Here is a 9225-nt window from a genome sequence, read left to right on the forward strand (position 1 = left end):
TTGTTTCACAAGCAGAATGATTTTGAATGCTTAACTTTTATTTTAAATAATAGGCTTTTCTTTTCCAGCTTGTTTGCTTTCATTGTGGAAATGTTTCCTTTTAAAATTTATGAAATACTCAAGCAAACAAATATACTAAACATGTACTAAATGGGCTAAAACATGTTAGGTCTGAATACAATCTCTTGACTCCCTACTAACCTTAGGAACTAACTCTTCTTGTTTGAGACACCCATTTGGAAGCTTATTCTGTGGGAAATAAAATGTGTCACTTGTTGATAAAGTCACCTGCCACGCTGACAAAAACAGAGAAACCTGCAACCTTGGAACTGTGCACTGTTCTTCTGATAAACGTAGAGCATGGAAGAGTAGCTTTGTCTGTGATTCTGGAATGCTGAATTAGATTGAATACTTGCTTTGATAGCAGGAGGGTCCTGGCAAAATTCTTCACCTCCACATGGGCATTGTTTTGAGTTGAAACTTGTCTTTAACAATTTGGAGTTGGTTAAGCAATCACAATTATAACTGTCCTTTGCATTCCTCAGAGTGTGTGGTTGAACTCTTTGCTTTTCTGTGTGTGATGTTTGGCTATAAATCTGTGCAGAAGCTGTAATAATAAGTCTATAGGAAGGCTGTGAGCAGCACAGCTCAAGTTCCAGGCAACTTCTGAGCAGTCCTTCCAAAAGCATAAGAGGGAAGAGGTGAGTCAAGACAGGCTTTACAGTAGGTGGCAGCTAAGCAACAAGATTCCTCTCACGAAAAGCTGTGGGCAGGAAAATTCTGTAGTCCTGCTTGAGGGATCTTTGGTTGATCTTTCAGGCAGCCTTATTAATAGGAACCGTAAACTAATGAGTTTGGTACAGCCAGGCCTGGCCTGATATACTGTCAAGCCTGAGAAAAACTGTTTTGTGTGTGCAAGGAGTCACCTGGTTGTGCAGCTAACTGAGACACAGAAGGATGAAAGAACCTCAGCTTTGCTAAGTGTTTGCTTGTTCTTTGTTTCCACATAGTGGGGCAGGGGAGTGTCTCCAGTATAAATGAGAAACTGGACATAAATTTTCTTGTCATAATTCACACAGGAAGTAAATACACTGTACTTGAAAATTCTGGGAGCAAAACAGCACTTTTGATTAGAGAGTGCTTCCTCAAATATATCTGTCTGAAACATTTTTTCATTTAAATAAACCTAGTGCCAGACAAGTACCATTTACAGATGGGACTAGAAGCTTAAAACCTCCCACACCGTGACTTGGCAGCAGAACTCGAATTGGAAACTCAGGTGAGTTTTCTCCTGGCCCGGATCATATCAACCTAAATTCTTTAGACAAGGTACCTCAAGGTTTTGCTTCTTCTCTTAGGGTTTCTCCTTTCTAACTTCAGTTTGGTTCAGAATGCTGTGTGAACTTTTCTGTGCTTCTTCCTAGTTTTCTTTGGAAGCAGAAATAGAAGAGCATGTGGAGGAGAGGATGTGAATGAGCTGGATTATTTTGTCAGCACCATTTTTTTTAATACATAGTTTGAATTCTCACATAGCTTATGATTCATTTTGATTCTTGTTCATACCAGACTGCCTGTGAAAACCTAAGAGTTGAAGCTAGGCAAGGGAGTATAATTTTCTTCGTTGCATCAAGTAGAGGATATCCTACATATGTCCCCTTATAGGAATAAGGTCTTTTAGTACCTGTTGTAATGTTGGCACAGAGTCCTTTGGTATTCGTAAAATGTTCTGAAATTGTTCCTTGAAGAGAATCTCTCATTTTACACCCTGCATAGATATGTCAGTAAAATGATAAAAAGTGTTTTCTTATTGTGCTGTACTTCACCAGTTTGCAGTTTTAATCCTTAAATTTACAGTATCTCTGATGTGCTGCTTCAATACAGCCCTGAGGAGGAAAATACAGTGTTAATGTGAGTTGCCTGCGTAGTCCCAGCTGATCTTACTAGTGTTGAGACTAATAGTTTACATCCTAGATAAAATATTTACGTAAATACTAATTTGATTTAGCAGTATGCCTGAATTTTGGTCTCTTATCTACTTGATGTGGCTTAGTCATATCCTCTGTTGTGAGCATGTCCTTTTTGGCTTGTTTTGTGCTAGTTTGGATCTACTCAAAATTAGATAAGATAAAAATTAATATTTATTTTTGTAATATTTATTAATAAACTGAAAAGCTTGGGGGGCATTGTTTTTTACAGCTGTATCATTCCATGATTATAAAACTCCTGCAAACCATGACTAACAGGAGGAAAAAATAGATACCATGAAGTAGTGTGGTTTGGGCTGCTTGGCAGAGACTTTTCTGTTCCAACAGATGCTGTTTTCCTACAGAAGATGTATTTATTTATTTATTTATTGTTAATTTGTCCATTGATCCCCTCCTCCTTCATTTCCTATTTTACCAAGGATACAGCTCCTCCATAACACCCCACTGATTCTTCAGAGGAATATTTTTATTATCATCTTACTTCTTTATACTGAAACTGCTTGTCTTTGTAAAGACTTGCTGATTCTGGGATTTAAATATAAAAAAAACCCAAACCAAATTCAGTAGTATTTTCCTGTTACCGTTTTTCATGGCTGTATAAAAGCCTTGTCCTTCACCTTTACAAAGTGACATGTCTCAGTGTCCTCCAGTGAGATATCTAGATGCATTTTTTCCCCCAGAAAAGCTACTAGTGTAAAAGGGTAACAATAAATAATAATTTACCCAGACAGCAAAAATAAAACTTTTGTCAGAAGAAGCTGTAGTCTTTTTAAGCCCCGCATTTCCAACATGCTCGCACACATTTGCTACCCCTTGAGCAGGAGTGGAATTCAGTACTGTTACAATCCTTTTTTTGTGAAGTGGCCACAGAGCACAGCTGAAACCTGCATCTTGTCAGGTGCAATTACAAATGGGAGGCAGATTGATCATCATCACCAATTCAGTGCTGTCTTTTTCCCATCTGTGGAGACCTCTTTCCAGAATTTTTTCATACGGTTCTTTTACACTGTAATAAATTGTCAGGTAATGAATAAATCACTCTTATTTCATTGCTTTCTGAGTGATTTATGCCAGTGTAAACTGCTACCCTGGCATATTTTGTCATTTGTTTTGCTGTAGCAGAGGCCTCAGAGTTAGAGACAAGCCTTAAGAAACTTCTGGGCTTTAGTGATGACTCCATGACAGTTATGTGTTTTATTGTCCCCTCTGCCATATTCTCATGAAAACAATAATTCTGGATTTTAAATTGCCTAAAATGGAAGAAAAAGCCCACAGTGTTAAATCTTAAAGGTTGGCTGTGGAGTAAGCAATGAGATTTTCAGAGAGGTTAGTACAAAATGATCCCTGGCCTTCTGACTCAGTGTAATGTTTTTATGGCATTTTGAAAAAGGAAACATTGAGCAGTCTTTCATTGTAGGATTCAAAAAAATAGTTTGGAATGGCCACCATGCAAGGCAAGCCTAAATGCTGTCCTTCCTGTGAGAAGGTTGATCTTGATGAAGAGACAGATTTAATCATGCTTAAGGAGGGCTTGGCAAAGTCCATTACAGCTTCAGGAATCCTAATCCTTTGCTGCATCTGAAGGCAGTGTAACTTTTTGGCTAGACTTACTGCCTGAATACTCTGAGAGATTACTCCTGCTTGGTTCAAAGGGGAGGATGCAAAGTCAAGGTCAGTCATGTAGGAGGAAGGACTGAGATGACAAAAATCCCTCAACAATTTTCATGGCAGGAGTGATACAACCATTAAGCAGTGGTTTCTGATTGCCTCTAATATATAGGACTAATAAAAAAGGACTGTAAGGACTGTAAGTCCTTTTTTTTTTAATCTTTCTAAGACTCCTTTAAATGATGATTTTATAGCAATCAACCTAGTTTCAAAGTCTGATTTATTTGTTCAGTGATAAAGATATATCCAGAGCACACTGGCGCTGAAATATAGTAGCAGGCATGCTATGGAGCATTTTCTGTCTTTCATCTCTTGTCATGGCAGCATTTACCTTTAGGAGATCAAGAGAAAGGCTCTTTAGTAGAAAAAGCTGGCATTGCTTCATGGAGTGAGTGACAGAAGGAGCTGTGTAAGCGGCAGCTGAAGCTGCTCTTCCCCTGGAGACTCGGCACAGAATGTTCATGACAAGTGCTGCTGCCACTGGTCTGAGCACTGAAAGCTGATCCTATTTATGAATCCATGTCTTCTCCTTGTAATGTTGCTGTCTTGCAGTGCGAACAGCTTAGGAAGGTTATTTTAAATTAACCTTCCTGTGTTAAAACAATGTCTAGTCTGTTCCTATCACATCCAACATAATAAGCATCAAGGCCAGCAAGCAGTTTGACTGCAGCTGGTGTGAAAGGGGAAGGCTGGAAGAGAAATGTAAAAATGTTGTGGAAAAAAACAACATCATCACACTTGCATAGATGCCTTTATAGGATCTGCTTTCATTGCATAATGAGATTGCTTTGTGCTCTGGAAGTGTTCAATAATAAATAGTGTGCAAGTGTGCTGTATGGAAGATGTGCTGCCTTGACAGGCAGAGTGTAATTACACAGAGCATCCCTTCTGTGTAGCCTTGCCTCTGCAAAGGACAGGGTGAAGAAACAAGCCTCTCTGTCCCTGTCCTGTAGATTTCAGTAAAAACCCCTTGACTGTGGCAGACTCATCATTTCAGAGAGCCTGGTGGAAGGGAGCTGTGCATTCCCAGCAGCAGCCATTCCCTGGGTACCAGTTCACTGACTGTACAGAAAGCAGCTCTGAATAACCTTTTTAATCCCGTTCTGCCAGAACCTAGCAGTGAATCATGGCTTCTGTTGCATCTTGCTGCTGTGACAGGTGGAGCCTGAGGAAGTGAATGGAAGTATATTTTGCAGGGATGTTGTTCTGAGATCCACAGGCTTCATGAAGGTGGCAGGCCCAGCATCATGAAATTAGAGAGCTTACTTTCTCAAGTAAGAGAATGCTGTAAGGGAAATTCTTTAATTATTCTGAAGAAGCCTCTGCTATCCTGGGCTGGAAGGGCTTGCAATAGAAAAGGGAAGTACAGTAACCGTCCTGATTTCTGATAGCTGTCACTTGTGCTTGAGTTTATCAGCGTAATTTTCCAACCCAAAGAGAAAATACTAAAACTGTGATTAACATCACAGTGTCACTGTTACCTAACTGTGTAAAGAAGAGTTGGTGGCTGACAAGCTGAGCTCTGCTTTTGCTTGCAGGGAGCTTGCAGGGAACATATTCCTCTGGTCAGAAAGAATGAAACTCTCTATTTCTTCATAGGTAACTAGAAAAATGGCAAACAGCTGCATCTTCTAAATATGTCTGAAAGGTGAAGTAACTCAGGTTCCCTTGCTTTTGTGTATAAACAGATTTAGTATTGATATTAGCAGCTTGGACTTGAGCAATGTCATATTATGTGGGATTCACTCTTAGACAATCAAAAAAAGAGCCACATTCCCCAGTCCATGGTACTGGCCATGCTGACCCAGAGAATGTGTCCTGTGAACAGGCAGCCACAGGAAAACAGGCCAGAAGAGTTAAAGCTGGATATGAACTCAAACGTCAGCTTGGAAGGAACAAAGGAGCTGTTCAATGGAGAAAGTTACTGAGCAGTTGAAAGAACCACTGAACTTATATACTTTGAAAATCTTATATACTTCGCCAGGGACACCCCTCAGTGCAGCCATGGGACTGGAATTGGTTTGGAAATGGGCTCCCTTGTCCAGCCTCCCTTGGGGATGTGCATTTCTTTTGCAGCTCATTCCATGCAGGTGTGGTATAACACAGCCTGGGCCTCCATTTCTAGGACATACAGAGTTTTAGGAACAGAATCTCATTTTGTGTCATTTGTTGTTTATGTGACTTCAGTTGAGTTCTATTTGATTTCTGCCAGATGAGGATCTGGGTTTTGTGCCACTGTCATTTTGTTCTTGACTTACAAAGTGACAGGTATCTCTGATAATTGTTGCTGAGCCTTTTTTCTTTATAGGTTTGTTACTGGAGAGCAGAAATATGTCTGCAGACTTGTGAGCACACCTATAAATAGCAAGCTACGATACATAAGACTGTTACTGTTGCCAACTGTGTGTTTTTATGACAAATCTTGTGATACTTTGTTTTTCCTACAAACCTCAGGTCTTGTATTTCATCAGAATCTTGGTTTTCATTTTTTTTTAAAAAAAGTTTCCAGCTTGATGTTGGCATCAAATTAGAGAAAAACATGAAAATGTTTGCAACTTCACCATGATGGCAGAAAAAACCAAATGCATACAAGAACCCCTAAATATAGTATTTTACTTTAAAAACAACAAACAAAAAATCCCAAACCACCAACTAAATGAAAGACCTGTGGTTTTGAGGGACAGACTCTTAATGTCTGTGTTGTGGTCTTTTACTGTAACTGTAAAAATGACTTTTGTAATACTTTTTATGAAGTGGTGGTGTTTTTTTCATTGCAGATAAGCTTCTTGCAAAATCCTTATTGAAAAAGAAAAGATGTTGCATCCTTTGGAAACATTGGTCACTTTATAAAACAAAGAGCTGTTAATAGTCCCTGAGCAGATGCCTTTTTCTCTAGATCTAATTCTTGATTTGAGTCTGCGTGATCCAAAGCAGAAGGGCTGGAGGCTGACAATAAATCTGACAAAATATCGGGCTGTTGTGGGGGAAAATGCTGGTCTTGATTCTTCCCTCCTTGCTCAGTGCATGCTGAGTTACCCCTGCTTTTTATCAGGGTAAATGTTTAAGGAATAGCTCGTTCTGTTTTGATATTTAGACCTTGGATTTCACTTTATAAAGATTCCCTCAAGGTACAGCCCTCGTTTAGCCCCCAGCTTGTAGCCCCAGCTTGTCTCAGAGCAAACCAGTGTGTTGTGCTGTGCTTTTACTAGAGAAGTCTCAAGTCATCACTTCCATGAATCAAAGTGTTTGGGATAAATCTTTGTGGGTCTGGACAAGGGATACCAGGTGGGACTGCAAACTGAACTGGAGCTTTCCTTCTCTCACTGCTTCCCATGAATTGACCGTTCTTTTCTCAGAGAGAGAGATTAAATGTTTTAAGTCTTGCACAACATAATTATCCAGCACTTCAGTAAAAGGGAGAGAAATGGTAATTTGTTGTGTTTGATATTTCAGATGTAAAAAATCAATTTGAAATTATTCCAGATCAGCTTTAATCATCCCAAATAAGTAACGAAAGGGCAAAAAAAGTCAGAGTAAGCTTTTCACAATGCTTTTGTTGACAATAAATGCTGTTGTAAATGAAGAAGTTATCAGGGCTTAAGAGAGAAAGATGATTACTGGATAAATGGGCGAACTTCACTTTGGAGAGTTGTGCAACAAGAGGTAAGATTATAGAAGAGAAAATAAGAATTTGGTAGGGTCAAAGGCCTTTTTGCTACAACAAATATTATTTTGGAATGTTTGATGGAGTTGTTACAGAGGAGGTTAGCAGAAATAATGATTTCCTGATACTTAGACATGAAAATTTTGCAAGAGTTGATAATTTCGAAATCAAAAGATATTTTCCATGACTTTGAGCTGTTGGTTTTATGTTGTTATACTCTAAAAAGCTGCTTTTTGGAATTACAGCAAAGCAAGGGGAGTTGGTTTATTTTCCATCCCTTTTACTCTGTGGATTTAAACAAATACTAGGAATTATAGGTATATTTTCAAGGCAGAGATGGAGCCTTCCCCTATTATGCTGTATTTCCTTTTCTGATGCTGCTATATCAAACTTCTTCATGATGATATTCATCACTGACTTATAATGACACTCCTAAGGAGCACCCTGCTTTTCTTTTGAGATACAAAAATTGGGGGGGGAACATCCCAGGAGCTCATCAAGTTATTAGAAAATTTATTTTATCTTTTCATTCTGCCCTGGCAAACATGTTTTTGAACACTGCATATTTTGCTGTGCAGTGTTGTTTAAAAACCGAAATACACATTTGCGGGAAGTGAAGTGAATGATTTGTGGATTGTGTAGCTGTGGAGGAACTGGTGGCAAGGTCTGGGGTGTTTTTTCTATGCTGATTGCTCAGGGATGTATTATATTATCTAATCAGAAGTCATTACCGGTTTATGCAGCATTAAATCAGACAGCCTTCCATACATACACTCTGCTGGGTCCCTCAGGGCAGGATGGTTCTTTAATGGATCACATTCCTGAGATCAGCTGATAGGGCTGCATCATTCCCCTTCACTCACACAGATGATCTGCAAAGTGAGTGAACATTTAACTACCCCAGGAAAGAAGTCTGAAGCTGAGTTTCCAAGCTCACATTCCTGCTAAAGAAACAGCCTTGGGTTTTGTTTGCTTGTTCAAAAAGAAAATAAAAATTATCCTTCTAGAAGGAACACCCGGAGTCAGCAGGTTTCTTAGAAGAGTCTTTTTTCCTCATGATGGTCATTCTTCCAGCACACCCATATTAATCAGTAATGGAAAGACCTGATTTTACAAACTCAGTAGTCTGTGCTGAGATATGTGATGGCATCAGGTGGGCATAGGTGTGAAATCACTGAGCATTCACTGTAAACTCAGAATGTGCCATGAAATGTTTGTCTGCCAGAAGTGTTAGAGCTCTGGTACAGGGCAAAGAAGGAGGATGAGGGTTGCTGCTAAGAGAATATGGAGGTTCAGAGGTGGGTCTGGTTTTTATTGATCTGTGTAAAAAGAAATAAGTTAATATTTCCTTTATTTAAGAAGGATGTTTTGAAACTGAAAAAATCCTTTTCCACAGCTGTAAGATGCATTTAAACCACCCAGCAGGAAGCAGTGATCTATATTCATGTAAATGTGTGTTGATGTCCTCTTAGAAGTTTAAATGAAACACCCACATCCAGGAAGCTGGTGAGCTCATGTGGGAGCACAGTTGCAATTCTTCATTAAACTTACTGGATGGGACATCTTTTTTACTTCAGAAGCACTGAACTTTGGCAATTTATATTTATTTGAGATGAAAGAGGCAAACTAACAACACTTACCACTTACTAAATAAGAGGAGACCTTGGTTACGAATTCATCATTTTTAAAAACTTAATTTTTGTTGAATTACTCATTCTTATTGCAAATTATTAGCACCACTCCCTGTTCTGTAGAAGCAGATTTTCTTTTTACCATAACACTGCAACCTTCACCCCCCATATCCACAGGAAAATGTTTCAGAAGATAGAACAACGAAAATGTGGATGTTTTCTCAGATGATATAAACTTGTGTAATTTTCTTGTCTTGGTAGCTAACATTAGTTAGCT

This window comes from Neopelma chrysocephalum, unplaced genomic scaffold (assembly GCF_003984885.1).
Source record: "Neopelma chrysocephalum unplaced genomic scaffold, ASM398488v2 Primary Assembly neopelma1_75, whole genome shotgun sequence".
In the NCBI taxonomy this organism is placed as follows: Eukaryota; Metazoa; Chordata; class Aves; order Passeriformes; family Pipridae; genus Neopelma; species Neopelma chrysocephalum.